The sequence below is a fragment of the Dermacentor albipictus genome, chromosome 1 (assembly GCF_038994185.2).
Source record: "Dermacentor albipictus isolate Rhodes 1998 colony chromosome 1, USDA_Dalb.pri_finalv2, whole genome shotgun sequence".
Classification (NCBI taxonomy): domain Eukaryota; kingdom Metazoa; phylum Arthropoda; class Arachnida; order Ixodida; family Ixodidae; genus Dermacentor; species Dermacentor albipictus.
Genome location: NC_091821.1, coordinates 473,266,685 through 473,285,166, shown reverse-complemented (window position 1 = coordinate 473,285,166; position 18,482 = coordinate 473,266,685). Strand labels below are relative to the sequence as shown.

The window sequence follows — 18,482 nt, the reverse complement described above, 5'->3', positions numbered from 1 at the left end:
TTTCGCACATTCAGCTTGGAATCTTCCTGTGACGAACTAGAAAAACCTGATACAGTTGAGTGTGGGTGTAGGCCAGTTGGTTATTCACGATTTTGGATAGTTACCGCAAGAAAACACGAGACTTGACAACACGCCGCTCGTTTTCTTGCGGTAACTTCCCAATACCTGATACAGTTGTCAGGCGGAGTGTCAGCGAAGGAGCACTTTATGCCCATCGTAGCACGGTGCCTACGCGTTGTGAAAGGCAGGAACGCTGTTGTGAAATGCTTACTGCAAACGTATTTATCGGCGGAAACGTGAGGGTTCCGCTCTGATATCCCCATTACACCTCGGTCTCTCTCAATACCAAACAGTTTCATAGCTTTTTTTTTTCTTTTTCTTTTTTTTTACGTAGAGACATTCCTTTCCCGGCTGGTGGAGTCGCAGCTTTGCCGTGTCCGTCGGTATCTTAGCGGCCCTTCGTTTATTCTGCGATCGTCTCTGTCGCTAATGTGTGCTGCTTGCCAAGCTCGACGTACACGCTGCATTCGTTTCCCGTTGCTGCCGCGAATTAAACCTCGCGTATGCGCTTCGAGCATATATATTGCGCCGCTGCCTTTCATTTGACATTGCAGTTCCTCCCTTCCATATTCATAACATGCGCGCAATAAACGTGCACTGCTCTTAAGCAGAGCCACGGGAACGTGGGCGAGGACGTAGGGGAGTGGAAGGGCAGGGACGAGAAGGAACGTATGGCGTCAATACCAGCAAGGTCTTTTGCATTAGGTGATGAGGACGCGGAGTCCAAAACGAAATTCAAAAAAAGATGAATAAATAACGGGAGGCAAGACAGAAGAACACGCAGGGGGCCGCTCAAGTTTTCGAGTCACATCTTTCGTTCGCTCGCTTTTTATTTCCCTCGCTTTCTCCTTGATTTATAAATCGAAAGCAAGCTTTATTTCTGTTTCCTTGTGCTCCTTTTTGACGTCTCTCGGTTTTCCTATTTCTGCTTCTTTCCTGAAAAGGAAAAAAAAAAGAATTTTTCTTGCCGTCATTTTTCCGGTGATATTATTGCGCGCTGGGAGGCACCGACAAACGACGACGCTCTGTTTTATGCGTGGCGCGTTTTAATCCTCCGGGATTGCGAGCCGTTCTCCGAGGGGGTGGACACGAATAAAAGCATTAAAGCCCGCACTATAAATAAGCGCGGGACATATTTGCTTTTCCTTTTTTCACCCCCTTTTTTTTTTAACCTCACGGTTTGCCCGCACTTGCGCATGTGCTCCAGGGCGTGATGGCAGTTCGCGTGCAGCGCGTACAAATTCCTCTCTTTCCTTCCTCCTTCATTCATCTAGCGGTTTATTTTTTCTCCCTTTTAAACTCTGCCGAATGTCTACTTCTTTTCTTTTTCTGTTTAACGCTGAGTTATGAGTTTTGGAGAAGATTTAATGGGGAGGCGTGGATCGCATCGGGCGGGGAGGCTGGAAGGTGGAATGGCTGAAAGGGCCGCTCGCCCACGCATTATGAGAACCGCGCGCTTCGCTCTGCAGCGCCGCCTCGGTGCGCGCATGCGCGCTTTATACCGCCGGACCCATCCTTCTTCACGTCCGCTTGTGCTCACAATCTCGCGACTACGAGTTAACCGCGAGAAGTTGGCGTAATTTCCCGGAAAGCCCGTGTCACCGAGCTCTTGCGTTGTCATATTTGTTCTGCGCTTCCTCTCGGCCGCATCCATCTGTTAAGCCAATATCTGTTTTGCGGTGCTTCTGTCGTACATGGTTTGCGTTGTTATATTCACGGAAATTTCGCCTAATTACCGGCGGCAGTGAAGCGCGCGTCGTACTTTCGACGGAAGTTTATTGACTCCTTGCAACCCCGCCCTTCGTTTTTTGCCATATTCTTTCTTTCTTTCTTTCTTTCTTTCTTTCTTTCTTTCTTTCTTTCTTTCTTTCTTTCTTTCTTTGGCTGACTTCAGCTGGCTCGGCTTTCTTTCAGAAGTCAATGGCTGGTGCGCTGCGTTCTTGTGGGCTGTCCTTGTTATTAATTGTTAGGTTGTCACCGACTATTGAATAGGATACTGTGAAGTACGCGGGTGAATCAGAAAGTCTTTTCCCTTATCTTTTGATAGCCAAAATAATGTGCATACAGGCCATTACAAGTATACGTACTATTCTACGTATACTACACTATTTTCCCGCATAGTCCCCACACCGCTTTGGACATTTGTCCCATCACATCACTAAATTTGTACAGGTGCCCCTGTGGTACAATTTGTCCGCCTGACTGTGGATCATCATTGCACGTGAATCGCTCTCCTGCGAGGAACTTCCTCGGCGGACCGAAAACGTGGACATCATTAAGGGCGAGGTCCGGACTTTACTTGTATGGCGGGTGGTCCAGAAACGCGGGAAATGTCGTCAGTCAGCGACGCACGCTGCCTCCCCGAACGCTCATTGTCATCCAAGTTGTCATTCTCACGGCCTTTTGCGAACCCGCAACACCACCACCTCACACTTCTAAAAGCGAGGCACCTTCCCCGATACGTGGGCAGCATTTCCCTGTGGATTTCGATGAGCGTTCGTCCTTTAGCTCCATAGAAAACGAATCACACTTCGTTGCTCGTACACCGTGGACGTGCGAAGCACAACCGCCATCTTCAACAACTGACAGCAACGCCTTGCCGCGGAGCTACCGGCAGATAAGGCCGGGCCGGTACAAGGAAGGTCTACCGCTGGGAATTGATGCGTTCACTTCGTATTTACAGCCGTAATTTGGCAAAACAATCAAATAACACACACACACACACACACACACACACACACACACACACACACACACACACACACACACACACACACACACACACAGACACACACACACACACACACAAACAAACAAACAAACAAACAAACAAACAAAAGCGGGGTGGGGGATGGGGCGAAGCAAGACTCGCACTGAATTACGTAGATTTCGGGCAGTCTGCGTGCGTACTTGCTTGCTGTTCCTTTGAGGAGGCAATTTCTAGCGCACCTCTGTTTCCCTCTTCGTACTGCCAATATATGTTTAAATAATTATGTATTACTGTGTGCGGTTGGAGACACAATCCCTTGCCTGCTTTCTGCTATTTATTTTACAAACATGGTTGTTGGCCTAGCTGTATTTGTGGGTTCCGTCGTCATATTTTTCTGTCTAGACGGATTAACATTGAATATTCAAATCCTCATCAGTGAACTTCCTGTTGACGTGTGTTCTATGAGAGAGATAGAAAGGCAAAGGAAAAACAGGGAGGTTAACCAGAGATTATCTCCGGTTGGCTACCCTGTACTGGGGGAGGGGCAAGGGGATGGCTCACGAGAAAGGTGTGCAGCTTACACCAAAGGCTTGCGTAAAGTGTATTAAAATTACTGGTCTAGCGAGTAGATTTACTGAACGCAACGTGGTGCTGTCTGGTTTACGTACACGCGTCGTACTTTGGATTTTGTGCTTTGGCTTTTGCAGATAGCGTGACAACCCAATAGCGCCCGTAGCACGTTCTTCCATTGCCGCCATAGTTCGCACCACATAAAGGCTAAAATGTGCGCTTCCTTAATTTCTGCTCGGTGAAATACTAACTGTTACTGCACGCGGAGACAACCTTTAAATTCAGTAAGAGCTAGATACGCCCACGAAATTGCAGTGCGCCTGCCGTCTGTGCACCTCCGCTCCACGAAACAGTTCCCGAGAGGCGCCGACACTGAAGGACGTCCGCCGGCGCCTTGACGTAATGAACGTGCGCAAACACAACTGGCCATCGGGCGCGTCAATGCAAATTCTCTTCGGAAACGTGCAACGGTACACTTGCCACGGCATTTTTAAGTTGTCACCGACTATAGTGGCTAGTTTTGAGTCAAGAACGATGCTGTTGCGCTGTTCGGTCTCGCAAAAAGTCGACTTTTCCCACGAATCGGCTTTGGTTTACTATCACAAGATGGCGTCACACCATTTAGCGTTATTGCCGCGTTGGCAGTGCGAAAAGGCATCTAGGCTGAGGCGAGTTTACCTGGCCGCAGTCGTTTTACATACGATTATGCAAAATGTCGAAACGCTCTAACAAAGCTGTCCTGCCTACGTATCTCTCTTTCGGTTTTCCCTTCTGCTGAGCGAGCTCTAACGTGACACGCAGCCGCCGCTTGTTGTCCAGATAGACGTTACCTCGGGGTCCAAGTAATGCAACGCATGTCGGCAATTAGGTCCCTTCAACGTTCATAATTTTATGACAACGCGCCCTCGGTCGCGCCGCACTTGGCAACGAAGCACGCGAAAAGCGGCGAAAGTCCACGAAACCACTAAAACAACAGCCAAAAGCGGCACTCCGACCCGCACACGTAAGAGACCGACCGCGCCCGGCGGAGGATGGCGGCGGCGCTCTTTGTAACGCAGCGGTACGCGCACAAGCGCACGGTCGCAAACGCTGGGCGTGGTGGCGTGTGCGTTTTATCCCCCCCCCCCTCTCCCTTGCCCTCAAACTGTGCGTGGTGCTTCTTCGGGCATGCTGCGCACGTCTTGAGGCGATCCTCTGAAAGGTAAAGCCCCTTGCTGAAAGGCTGGTCATGCCGCCGCGTACCTCACGGTTCCGCAGCCGCCGAAGGTTTACGTACGGGCGTTTCCCTCGTCCGCGCGCGTCTCGCATACGAGGTTCTCCGGCCTCTTCCTTACTACGAGAGCTAATTTCCCTGTGTGTGGAAATACGAAAGAAAGAAAGAAAGAAAGTTTGCTGGGGCCATTGAGAAGAAATTTTCCTAAGTTTCGGAAAAAAAGCAAAGATGTAAGCTGGCCCACCACTATGACAACAAGGTCGACGATGGCTTTACGGCGGTTAACGATAACAACACCTAAAGTGAACACGACGACAGCTACGATGAAAAGCAGGCCGACGTCGTGACGATAGCGACACGATGATGACGATATGGACGCGAGTGCAATGACGGCGCTCGACGCAGATAGCTTCCAAGATGGTGTATGAACATGACGGCTAAGATTCGAGATTCAGAGCGTTCATTTCCTTTTGTGGAGACCTGCGCTTTATAGGATGGCTTCACCTCAGAACGTGCGGTGCCTCAGACAATCTTTGACCTTTTGTTTGTCACGGGCTTCATTTGTTTGTTTCATCAGTATTTTCCTATTTTTATCACTGATATTTTTTCCCCTTTCTTTGTCTCGTCATGACAATTCAAACATCTTGCGTGATGTGGCAAGGTCTGCATCTAGCAGGGCTTACTACTTGAGATTCCATTAGGCTCTTTCTCTCTCGCACACAAATTGAGGTGGCGCTTAGGTCGGCGACTGTGAGACATACCCCGAGAGTGGTTGACGATTCTTTTCATTCGGCCTCGTGTATAATTTTGTCGGGCCGAATGCTTGGTATTCTCGATTTGTGAGACCAATATGCCTTCCACAATTACGTCACTGCTTCGCTCCAGTTTGAGATGCTTAGTCGACTTTGTGCTGATGTAAATGTTTACCTGTTTATAAGTATGTCTCCATTCACGTCTAGTTTACGACCATAAATGTAGATATTTGGGCTTGTTGGTGTAACATTCCGAAGTGTTTCTTGTAGCGCAAGAAAACATGAGGACGCAGAAGAGTGCGCGTGTGTGTTTTTTTCTCTTCTGCGTCCTCGTGTTTCCTTGCGCTACAAGAAAAACTTCAAAATAGTTTACGACGGCCGGACTGACGAGCGGCGGTCGGCGGCGGAAAACACCTTCTGTGTTGAAGGCCCTTCAGGGTCTTCGCAAAGGACCTTCACCGCGCGCGGAGAGTCCAGCGCGGCCGTGGCTTTACCCAACCCATTGGACGCCTCGACATAACTCGCTTCGGAACTGTAACCTACTGATGCAGTGCTTTTACGAAGCACCGAAGTGTGATGTAATTTTCGTACTATGTTATTTGTTGTGTAATGGACCTTGAGTCACCTATACCGGAGGCACCAGAGCATGTTTGCTAGTTTTGCAACAAACTCGCTAAATGATATTGAAATTCATGAACTGACGTTATACGTAATAACGAAATTGTGACGAAGTCTTCGGAAAGTCGCAGGAAGCATCTAAAACTAGACGTGAGGTCTCCTTAAAGCACCTAAACTTCATAGGATGAAAGTGTGGTTCACTGAGGCCTTCAGATCTGTTTGGAGGTTGAAGTGAGTTTGAGCTTTACAAGGTTGTTCGGCCACGTTGTACTGTTGGCATTTATCGCCTTATTAAATTAGGTGTAGTTCGCTTTGAGATTTCACGTAGGCGGCGGTAAAAGCTAAGCATCTGATGAGCTCCTTGCGGGGGAACACCATGAGAAAATTCCAGTGGAAAAAAGAAATCGGCGACTGAGAGACGCGGTTGGTGGCACACTCCGTTCACAAAGTTTATCAGTTAGTAATTTGTTAGTAAGGTCAGAACGTAAAACACATCTGTATAGAAAACCAAGGCCGTAACGATACGTTAGATGACTTAACTCTCGGCACGAAGACCAAGGACGAATTACTGCAAGAAAATGATATGCACGTATGATGAGTATAACCAAGCACATCGGCGCCTCAACTTCACGAACAGTTCAGTATTCTGTATGCACTCCACAGGGTCAGGTTAATGTTTGCATTAGTGAATACTTAGTCTCTGCTTTCTTTCAGCGATCTTGCATTAGACTGCTCAAGTAAATGTCCCTCGGGATGCCTTCGACCATGGGTCAAGAAAATCCGAACTAATTGATGTCAGGAGATTTAACTGAGCTTGAACGGTCGGCAAAGGAAGGAAGCGCGAGTGCTTCCAAGGGACTGGCAGACTTATAGTAGGTGCGAGGTAATCTAAAAATGCCGGCAGAATAGCAAGTACGACAGAAAACCCCTCCGAGAACCAAGTTAGTCCGTACGGTCACTTCTCTTTCTTTCCCCCTCCTTTTTTTTTTTCGTTTCCGCGCCTCTCTTACTGCTTTGCTTTCATGTTTTTAGCGGTTCCTGTCAAAGAGTGTCCGGACCCTCGGCCAACTCGCAGTGGCTCGCCATTCATTCGACGTCCGGAGCCCTCTTTGCTCGGGTGCGCGACACCGAGGAATTCCAGGCTCGCGCTTAGCCGCCGTGGCTTCCCAACGCCGCCGCTGTCACCAACTGCGCTCCCAATTGTTCGCGCTCCTATAAAGTGGAACATCCCCCCTTTCAGTGGCCCAACATGATTGCATGATATTTAAAAGCGCTGAAAGAGAGCTGGCCCGCACCTACAAGTCTGGAGGCGGCTGTGAAAGAGGCGCCGAGATGGGAGGGAAAGGTTCGGGCACTCGACTCTTCCCCGAAATTAACCCGGTCGCTCTAAATCGTGAGATCCGATCCGCGTCTCTTCTCCCCTTTAGTCGCCAGTGGCTCTTTCGGGAGAGGAGGGAGCGAGTGCACACGGGCACCCTTTGTTCCTTAAGTGGAAAAAAAAAAAACGAAAGTAGCACTCGCGACGCGCGTGCGAGTCGCCTCCCAATTAATTCGGGGACTTTTTGTTTTTTCACCTCACAGTCCAGAGCGGCTGTTGACACTTTTCCCGCGTGTTTTCTTCTGAAAACCGAGAGTGTGGTTGGGGGACGTGCGTGCACCCTGAAAAAGTTAGCTTTGCTAACTGTTTGTGAGAGTGCTTTCTCAGCGACTCACTGTGGAGTGCAGGATGTTCGACCTGCGCTGTTTCCTTGCTTGCTTGCTTCAGAAAGTTTACGACACGCGACGCTATGTGGTGACCTGTGGCGACAGTTTCCGTTTGAATGGCGCAGCGGTCCCTCAGACACGGACATTGGGCCTCTCCACAGCTTCGCGACTGCCGCTAGCCAAAGCAACAGAGAAACTGGAACATGCATTATCAAATGAGTAAATAGGTGCGAGTACTGGTACTCCCACTTCAGTTAGCGGAACATTTCCCTATAAGCAGCCATTTTTATTTCACTTCGAACGGGGATTTGTCTTTCTTTTCTTCTTCTTTCTTTTTCTTGCTACCCGCATTGGTAGGCGTAGCAGCTTGGGTGCGGCGCTCCTTAGCCCGAGGGCGCGCGATCAAATCTCTGCCGTGGCGAACGCATTTAGACGGCGGCAAAATGTAAAAACACCCGTGTACCGGATACTGGGTGCATGTTAAGGAACCGCAGGCAGTCAAAATTAACCCGGTGTCCCCTGCTGCGGTGTCTCTCATAATCATACCGTAATCTCGGCATTCATTCGGCAGATTAATTTTTAAATATTTAATTCTTGCTCTCCGTCATCTGGTACGAGTGAGGGCACAGACGTGCAATATGTTTAAAATCGTTGATTTTTTGATGCTACGTTTATCTGCCCTCTACTCTTTAATTTACAAAACTGTCAAGTCTGTACGCATGACGGAACCATTCGTATGTAAAATGAGCCATCCTTTCGTTTGCCCCTCGTCAGGACAGCCCAACCTCAGCGCTCAATCGCGATAGCCGTGGTTACAAGGGCCAGCTCCTTCCAGATTTTTCGCATTTATATTCGGGCTACTGCAATGCTGACACGAAATAGTTCCTTCGCGGATCGAAAGACACTTGCGAGAAGAAGGAGTCCGTGCTGCTTAGGAACTCAAGCGGAGAAAAGCCGCCAGCTCGAAGAGGCTGGATGCCGAAGGAACGCTGTAGTGTTCGCTGAGAACGCGTGGAATCCGTTGTCGCCGACCCAAACGCGGAGACCGCGGACTCGGCGGCTCACTCTAAGCCCAACCTGGCAGCCGTAGATTTTGGCCCGCAGAAACAACTCGGCTTGGACCATCGCCGCGAACAACCTGTTTCGAAGAAGAAAGCGCTCCCTCCCATCCACCTCCTCCACTTTCGCCCCTTCCTCGCACATTTACTTATTTATTTCTTCTTTCGCTGCGGCCTTCTTGAATCCGCTTGGCGTATTCTTTCCTTTCTCTTTCTTTCCTTTCTTCGTTGGTCTCTTGTTCCCAGGAATGTTCGGCAAATTTATGCGCCCGGATGAACGTCACTTCGCCGCCGCCGCCGCCGCCGCTGTCTTTACTGTGTTCCTCTTCGTCTGCTCGGCGCAAGGCGTGAAGCAGACGACGACGACGCTTTCGCCCGTGCGGCCATATTGCCGCCGCCGCTGCAGCGTTCATTGCCGCGGTTGCCGATGTTTTGTTTCACTTTATTTATTTTCGGCGCCCTTTCGTTGCTCGAAGGATTTCTGGAACGAAGCCGACGGCTCTGATGGGGGCCCCCCGTAAACACCCGCGATGGCACGCGCGAAGGGAAGGAGCGGCCACGAGGTTACGCGAGAGGTTGGGAGAATTTATGCCGCTTTTGTTGGCGTTCCTCGGCGGCAGCTTCTAGCTCGGTGCCGCCACCTCTATCTCCTCTCGTAGAGATTCTTATTTCGCTCTTTTGCCACGGTTTTTTTCACCTCGTATACACATGAATGCCTCTCCTCATGGTTCTTTCTTTCTTTCTTTTTCTTTCTTTCTTTCTTTCTTTCTTTCTTTCTTTCTTTCTTTCTTTCTTTCTTTCCTTCTTTCTTTCTTTCTTTCTTTCACGAGGCAACCGCACAGATGCTGAGAGTAGGATCGCTTGTTTTTGACCGTTGCTTTATTCGCAGCTTTATTCATCCTTCCGTCGATCCGTACGCTTGCCCGCCGAGTGTATATTACTGGGCGCCTTCCCTCCTGAGACATCTGGTATGTCGCAGCGAGCTCTCCCGCGCAGTCTCTTCTTTTGTCCTCGCCTCGTCTGTCTCGCTTGCCGACTGGCTTCCTGCGGCTGTAGTTCGTCGAAGAGCGGTAGCTAACGTTTTCTTTCTGTGGAAGAAAGAGAGGGACGGGACTTTCGAAATTCATTAGCTCGAGCGCGCCGCCACTTCCTTTTCTCGTTGCCAGCAGGCGCTGCGTCGGCGGCGGCAATTGTTACGCTCTCTGTAGCCGGAGGAGCGAAATTTATGCGGGTGCTGCGGGGCGGCGGTGTTTGCGGGTTTAGTGGGCGGTTGTTTAAGGGCGCCGCATCGTCGCTCCCTCGGGGCGAAGGAGCGACGGAGAAGCGAACGAGACAGCTGCGGCAACGTAGGAGATAAAGCGACCACGGGCATTAAGCAAAGGGTTAGAATGAGCGCGGCCGGAGTACTCGCGTGGCCCGATCTAGGGTAACGAAACGGACTCTGCGTAACAGCGGCTATTGTTTTCAGTGCGCGCTTTGCGTTGAAGAGAGTGCGACTTCCAGTTGGTTGGGCCCCTTAGCCTGACGTCGTCCGTCGGAGAAATGCAGCGAGGGCAATGAGATGCAAACGCGGTTCACGATGAGGAACCACAACTTACCGAACGCCAACGATGCACCGGGTGCAAAGCAAAGAATGGCGAACTTGAGGTGCATTCGCCGCTGCACAGTGAAACGGCGAATATACTTGCACTGAAAAAAACGCGCGCAGCGAAACTAATCTGTGGAATCTGCGTCTGGAAAAGAAACAACACCGTCGCTATTGATGCGGAGTTGCACTTGTGAGCATTGCCATGAGATTGGCAGCAATGGACTACGGCCCATGCCGCAGATTAATGCGGGCACTTCTGTGCGGGCAGGGCGGCATTGCAAACGAGTTTGCGAGTTCAAGTTAAACGGTTACGAGTTTACGAGTTCTTGCCTACTTCTCAAGGAGCGAAATACTCGTGACTGTGCGGTATAATGTCGGACTGGCCGAAAAATGAAATGACAGCATTTTCTTTTAGGAAAGGGGGTGGAGGAGGGGATCGACTGGCGGAGAAAGCGAGATATTTTGGTTACCTCAATATCTACTTGCAGACAGCCACCTACTTACAAGAACGGCGCAGAAGACAGCAACGCGAGCGACCCCTTCGGCGTTAGTTTTCCCGTCCAGTTAATTTGCTTGCATGCGCTTTTATGTCATATTACGTAGTGCCAACGGGGGCCCGGCTCCACCAATCAACGCCTCCGAGTAAATTGATTGCCTCCGACACCGCTCTACTTCGTCTCCAAGGCTTACTCCTTGGTTCTGGCTCGCGCGCACCTGTTTTCGTAACAGTTCATGTGCCACCTTGGCAGCTCCTCTGATTATTTTTCTTTGCTGGGTGTGTGTGTGTGTGTGGGGGGGGGGGGGGGGGAGGCTGTAACCGCACCTCTAGCTTTTCCTGTTTTTTTTTATTCCTTATCTCTTTTTTTTTTCCTTTCGGACCTGCGCGTCCGTTGCTAATTGCAGTGCCGCCTCCCGGCAGTTCAGACGACAGGGTTAGAGGAGGCAGTTGAACCGTTAGAGTCCGATAAGTGGGCCGCTGAAACCAAATGACTTCAGAAGAATAGTGCAATGAAAGGGGTAAGAAAGACTTCGGGAGAAGAAATGAAAAAGAACGAGAAAAAAAGGAACCTGGCGCAGTGAAGAAAATTGCGGCCAGGCCACCAAGTGGTCCCGGAGGGAGCGCTCTGTCTGCGTTTGTTTGCCTCTCCCCAAAAGAGGTACGCGAAGCAGAAGAGGAAAACGCGAGGCCGCTCTTCTGTGCCCGCTCGGCGCATCTGGCGTCGCGCGGCCGCCCTTTTATTACGCGTTGGTTAGGTCCCCACCGCGTAGTCAATTCCTCTTCTCCATCTCCTTCTTTTTTTCTCTTTCTTGCTTCCGCTTAGTCCCGCTTCTCCTTGCTCCCCATTCCCGGCCGTCTTTGAGGCGGGTCTCAAGCGACGACGACGGCGAACCGGGTTGTTTTGCTCGCGCTCTCCTCCGCATCTTGCTTTTGTTCTTGAGCGTACGCCGGCAGCGAGCGAGAGGCCTCATTACCCTGCGTTGATCACGTCTCGTTAAACTCGCTCCTCGCCTCCCCGTGTGTGCTTGCCTCCGGAACCAACTCTATAAAGAGGACCACCCCTAACCATGTTTTTAAAGAACAAAAGGGAGCTCTGTCGCTGAAAAGAAAAGAACACAACTTGAAGTAAGAGGTAGGCGTGAAAGACTAGGAGTTAAATCAGGCGTCTCGCCTTTAATTTCGGCAGTTTTCTTGTCTTTATCTTCTGGCTCTCTGCGTCAAACTGTTGATAAGAGGTAAAGTACTAAATAGAACTTAACAGCTTCCGACGTGCCGGCGGGTAACAAGGGTGTGTTTGAGGGGGCAGGGGGTGGGGGGCGCACTGGGGGCGCCTCGAGTGTTGACGTTCCCTTCCTGTCGCCCCTGCAGCGACTCTTCAGCCGTCACCTGATTATTCGCTTACACCCTCGCCGTCGACGGCGCTGTATTCAGCGAGCAGGTCTGCAGAACCTAGCCGCTCGTTTCCACTTGAACCTGGATATCTGTACGGTTTTGTTTTTCCCTACGACCTGGTGCTACGCCGGAGAACTGTCGAAACGGCGTATTAAACAAAAGCCGAAAATTTCTTAGCGACTCCCTTTGTGTTCAGCTGGTGTTCTGCCTTAGCCCTTCGCCATTCTTGCTTCGCCGACGGCACACACACACCGCGTTCCGCGTGTTCTTCTTCGGCTCCTCTTTGCATCGTCGGCCGTGGCTCTCTCAACGTTCGTGGCGCGCTCTACTAAGACAACGCGCTGTTCCTGGATGCGGATAACGAGGAAGGGGAGGTACTTGATTACCGCCTCGGCTGGCTTCTCTCTGGTTGTCGCTCGTTAGCCTGGCGCTTCTCCTTGTCTCCGCTTTGCTTTTGTCCTCGTTGAAATTACTCGCACGTCGCGCTCGGATAAAATGAACGAGTGAGCAAGTTAGACCCAGGTAGCCTTTCAGTACGACTGCGTTTCCCGCATTGTCCAGTTGGGCGTATGGAGAAGTGCAGCTGAAAGAGCTGGTCTTTGCACAGCGGATGACTTTAAAAGTACAGTTAATATACGGGGTGATCGTTTTTGTATTATGAATTATTGTCCTTGAGCTGGACAATCCGAAGAGGCGGACATTACCAGCACGAGAAATGGAAACAAATATTGAACTCATCAACGAGAATTCACTAATAAACTTCTTAATTGCGTTACAGGACATGTTGCAATTTACGAATTCTAGCAGGTGAGCATGCGACACGTAACCACGTCAAATGAATTTCGAGGATGACACCAGTTGCGAGATATTGTTTGCGAATGTGTGGGTCAAAATATATGAGCGTTTCAGTTACTTTGGTGCTTCAGTGCATGAAAGTGCATTTGGTTAAAGTAAGTGAAACAGCATTGCATTCTTATTGAAAATTTGATGGCAAATATCTCAAGACTGGCGTCATTCTGGAAATTAATTCCACGTGGATACGCCATACAAACTCATCGGCTACAATTCGTAAATTAGGATATGTGCCGTAAGGTAATTAATTCAAAAGATAATTAGTGGGCTTCGGTTAATATGTTGAATATGTGTTTCGATTTTTCGTGCAAGTAATGTTCACCTCTCTGAATAATCGGGCTCAAGGACTAGAATTGTATTATGTGCAACAGGCTATTTATAAAAATTGCATAAAACTTGACGATTATCACCTTGTAGAGTGAACAAGAAAGCGGGCACTTGATTTTCTTCTGCTTATTTGCTTTTACTTTATTTGTCCCATTATATAAACAAGACCTTTGATTTAATAATTGTGCCAGTGTGGTCGTTCTCTGTGCTTCCGACGATTTCTCAATACACCTTTATTGTGCAGATGCGATTTTGCGCGCACGAAATAGACTTCGCTGTTAATTATTTCACGGATAGCCCGATGGTACCAGTTTAGATATGTTTTTCATTATAATTGGGCTAACATTTTCTTTGCTTTTGCTATTTGATTGCTTCACTAACGCGTCTGATTTTCTTTCTTTCTTTCTTGTGTTTTCCAGGTGAGTGACGCTGTCATGGTCGTTGATTTGCTCGCAAACAACCCTGGTAAGCTTTTCTCTTTTCTACAGTACAGCTCTTAGGCGTCCGCTCCTGCATTGTGCGTCGGCGTCATACCCATCGTGAGGTGGGCAGTGTTGCGCTCGCCCGCAGTACCAGTGTGTGTGTGTGTGTGTGACGGAGGTCACTGCCTCTGCAAGGGGCGATGGCGAGCGGCTACGAGTAACGTGCGATGTGATGCTCCCCTGCGTGTTGTCGTCGCTGACACTCGTGACACGATTTCTCCGCGACGAAGAGCCGCTCTCGTCGTCGGTGGAACGAAAGCGTGAGAATAAAAGTGCAGTGCCGCGCGAGACAGGCGACGATGGCTACGATATGGCGGCAGAGTATCGCGCGTCGCCTGTGTGGAAAGTAAGCGCGCTGTTCTCAGCGTTATATTCCTAATGTAGAATGTGTGCCGATGTAATCATAACACAAAACATTGACACGCGAAATGAAAACAAGTACAGAGATGCGCTCAAAGTTCGCATTAGGGAGTATCGTTAACGTCGTTTTTTTATTATTCAGGTGCTATAGCTTGCCTATATTATTCGTACAAAATATGCCTTTCCAATTATTTTATACGGCGTTTAGTTGAAACGCACGCGGGCTCTCCAATTCTTACGTGGGCTTGATGTTCCCCACACACACTTGTAATAATGGTTGTTCTGCATCGAAATAGAAATGTTAAGTTTCTGCAAACGCAACTTCTGTGCAATTGTTTAAAGAATATTGCGCGGTGGCTTGAACGAAATATATAAAGTTTCAAAAACGACGACGACCAAAGAACATAATGCATGTTGTCCTTGACTACGCGACTCCCCCGCCCCCCTCTCTCGCATTTTACAGCTATGTGCTCTGTTACGTAATTTACATTTTATCGATGCTCTTACGATGTCTGTGCGGTTATTCTTTATTTCTCATGCTACGCGCCCAGGCTATCCACGTACAATATGGAGCTAAATAAACGCATACGCATTCTGGTCATTGCTTTGCCCAACCTGTCGCGATCGTTTCTGAATTGCTTTACATTGACGCTTTATATTTTTAGAGGCATTAACTGAAACCTCGCGTTCGTCGATGCTTTTTTTTTTGCTTATCTGTAATTTTTCTTAGACGCGTCCTTTCCGTTGTCCCTGTGTCGTCGGCAACGTTCTTTCAGGGAAAGAACTAGTTCGGCGTCCAGTACGTATGCTCTGTAAAGCAGGCTTTTCTGAGGAGCACCCTTGCATTGAAACGGAGAGTTTTTCTTCTTCTTTTTATTATAAACGAGATTTTGTTTTTGGCAGAAGTGCAGCGAATATTCGCAGTTGTGAATACGATTCAAATAGTCCCTGCTACCGGACTCGTACTCGATTCTAGAGTTCGCACTTTGAAGTTGTCTAATATTCGTTTCTTTCGAAAACATAAGAGATGAAAACACTTATTGGTCTCCCGAGGGAGACAGAACGATGCATGTGAAGACGGTGGTATGACGATGATGATGATGATGATGATGATGATGATGATGACGATGATGACGACGACGACGGCGACTGTGATGAAGGTGGTGCATGAAGACTGCTGTGGTATAGCTGCGGGTTTTGCCCAGAGGTACCAGCTCTTGAGCGAATGGTCGGGGTAGATAAACTCTTCTAAATAATTTTCAGTCATTTAATAAGCGTGGTTCGGTTTTGGGCAGCCTATATACCTTAACCGAGAAAGTGCATGAGTGGGGTTGAATACGCAGAAAACAAAGGTAATGTTTACAGCGTGGCAAGGAAACAAGAATTTATGATCGCCAGTCAGCCTCGAGAGTGTATACAGGAGTACGTTTATATAGATCAGCAACTCACAGGCGACTTTGACTAAGAGAAGGAAATTTACAGAAAAATAAAAACGGGTTGGAGTGCATACGGCTGACATTACCAAATCATTCATCATCATCATCATCAGCCTGGTTACGCCCACTGCAGGGCAAAGGCCTCTCCCATATTTCTCCAACAACCCCGGTCATGTACTAATTGTGGCCATGTCGTCCCTGCAAACTTCTTAATCTCATCCACCCACCTAACTTTCTGCCGTCCCCTGCTACGCTTCCCTTCCCTTGGAATCCAGTCCGTAACCCTTAATGACCATCGGTTATCTTCCCTCCTCATTACATGTCCTGCCCATGCCCATTTCTTTTTCTTGATTTCAACTAAGATGTCATTAACTCGCGTTTGTTCCCTCACCCAATCTGCTCTTTTCTTATCTCTTAACGTTACACCTATCATTCTTCTTTCCATAGCTCGTTGCGTCGTCCTCAACTTGAGTAGAACCCTTTTCGTAAGCCTCCAGGTTTCTGCCCCGTAGGTGAGTACTGGTAAGACACAGCTATTATACACTTTTCTCTTGAGGGATAATGGCAACCTGCTGTTCATGATCTGAGAATACCTGCCAAACGCACCCCAGCCCATTCTTATTCTTCTGATTATTTCTGTCTCATGATCCGGATCCGCAGTCACTACCTGCCCTAAGTAGATGTATTCCTTTACGACTTCCAGTGCCTCGCTGCCTATTGTAAACTGCTGTTCCCTTCCGAGACTGTTAAACATTACTTTAGTTTTCTGCAGATTAATTTTTAGACCCACTCTTCTGCTTTGCCTCTCCAGGTCAGTGAGCATGCATTGCAGTTGGTCCCCTGAGTTACTAAGCAAGGCAATATCATCAGCGAATCGCAAGTTACTAAGGTATTCTCCATTAACTTTTATCCCCATTTCTTCCCAATCCAGGTCTCTGAATACCTCCTGTAAACACGCTGTGAATAGCATTGGAGAGATCGTATCTCCCTGCCTGACGCCTTTCTTTATTGGGATTTTGTTGCTTTCTTTATGGAGGACTATAGTGGCTGTGGAGCCGCTATAGATATCTTCCAGTACTTTTACGTATGGCTCGTCTACACCCTGATTCCGTAATGCCTCCATGACTGCTGAGGTTTCGACAGAATCAAATGCTTTCTCGTAATCAATGAAAGCTATATATAAGGGTTGGTTATATTCCGCACATTTCTCTATCACCTGATTGATAGTGTGAATATGATCTATTGTTGAGTAGCCTTTACGGAATCCTGCCTGGTCCTTTGCTTGACAGAAGTCTAAGATGTTCCTGATTCTATTTGCGATTACCTTAGTAAATAGTTTGTAGGCAACGGACAGTAAGCTGATTGGTCTATAATTTTTCAAGTCTTTGGCGTCCGCTTTCTTATGGATTAGGATTATGTTAGCGTTTTTCCAAGATTCCGGTACGCTCGACGTTATGAGGCATTGCGTATACAGGGTGGCCAGTTTCTCTAGAACAATCTGCCCACCATCCTTCAACAAATCTGCTGTTACCTGATCCTCCCCAGCTGCCTTCCCCCTTTGCATATCTCCCAAGGCTTTCTTTACTTCTTCCGGCGTTACCTGTGGGATTTCGAATTCCTCTAGACTATTTTCTCTTCCATTATTGTCGTGGGTGGCGGTACTGTACAAATCTGTATAGAACTCCTCAGCCACTTGTACTATCTCATCCATATTAGTAATGATATTGCCAGCTTTGTCTCTTAACGCATACATCTGATTCTTGCCAATTCCTAGTTTCTTCTTCACTGTTTTTAGGCTTCCTCCGTTCCTGAGAGCATGTTCAATTCTATCCATATTATACTTCCTTATGTCAGCTGTCTTACGCTTGTTGATTAACTTAGAAAGTTCTGCCAGTTCTATTCTAGCTGTAGCGTTAGAGGCTTTCATACATTGGCGTTTCTTGATCAGATCTTTCGTCTCCTGCGATAGTTTACTGGTATCTGGTACTGGTATCTGGTATAGTTTACTGGATTACCAAATCATTACTGACAGCTAATCTCTCTTGTTGAAAAGAAAAGTGTATGATCATTGCATTCTACTGTTGCTAACATATGGGACAGACCCTTTGGCGTTAACAACAAGTTAAGGACAACGCAAATAGCGTTGGGATGAAACATGGTAGGCGTAACGCTAAGAGAGGGGGAGATAGCGGTGTGTATCACTGAGCGAACGGGGATAGATGGTATTCTACTTGACATTGAAACAGCAAAAATGATGCTGGGCAAGCCCTCTAATGCGTAGTGCAGATAACCGCTGGACCATTAGAGTTATAGTATGGGTGCGAAGGGAAGGGAAGCGCAATCGAGGACAACAGAAAACTAGGTGGGGTGATCAAACTAAGAAATTTGCAGGCTCATATTGGAATCAGCTGCGCAATACAAGAGTAATTGAATAACATAAAAATAGGCTGCTGATTATTATTATTATTATTATTATTATTATTATTATTATTATTATTATTATTATTATTATTATTATTATTATTATTATTATGTACAAATTGGTTTGGATTTATAACACAACCGTGTTGCTTATCTATTACAAGCGCCTCAGTTGTCCGGACATGTAATACTGAACAATATTTTATGTATGTGCCATTGTAAACCAGCCTGAAAAACATTTTTTTCCTTCCTTACTGCCGTAAACTAAATACTTAATGTTATCATAAAATAAAAAAAATCCCAACCCACCCTGGTTGCTTAGTGGCTATGTTGCTGGGCTGCTAAGCACGAGGTCGCGGGATCGAATGCCGGCCACGGCGGCAGCATTTCGTTCCTTGAGTGCCTAATCCCGTCTGGACCAGTGTCCTAGAACTTTTTCC

General features: G+C 48.0%; 1 protein-coding gene across 3 annotated transcripts in view; it reads left to right on the top strand.

Annotated features, from left to right (window-relative positions):
• The window catches only part of LOC135908902 (uncharacterized), a 636,710-nt gene that overhangs the window by 244,535 nt on the left and 373,693 nt on the right, over window positions 1-18,482 (top strand). The window contains exon 2 of one of the 3 annotated variants that reach the window (XM_070532481.1): window positions 13,763-13,808. The exons of the other annotated variants lie outside the window; for them this stretch is intronic. The gene's annotated coding sequence lies outside the window, so the exon portion shown is untranslated. The remainder of the gene's footprint in view (window positions 1-13,762; window positions 13,809-18,482) is intronic. 3 annotated transcript variants of the gene reach the window in all.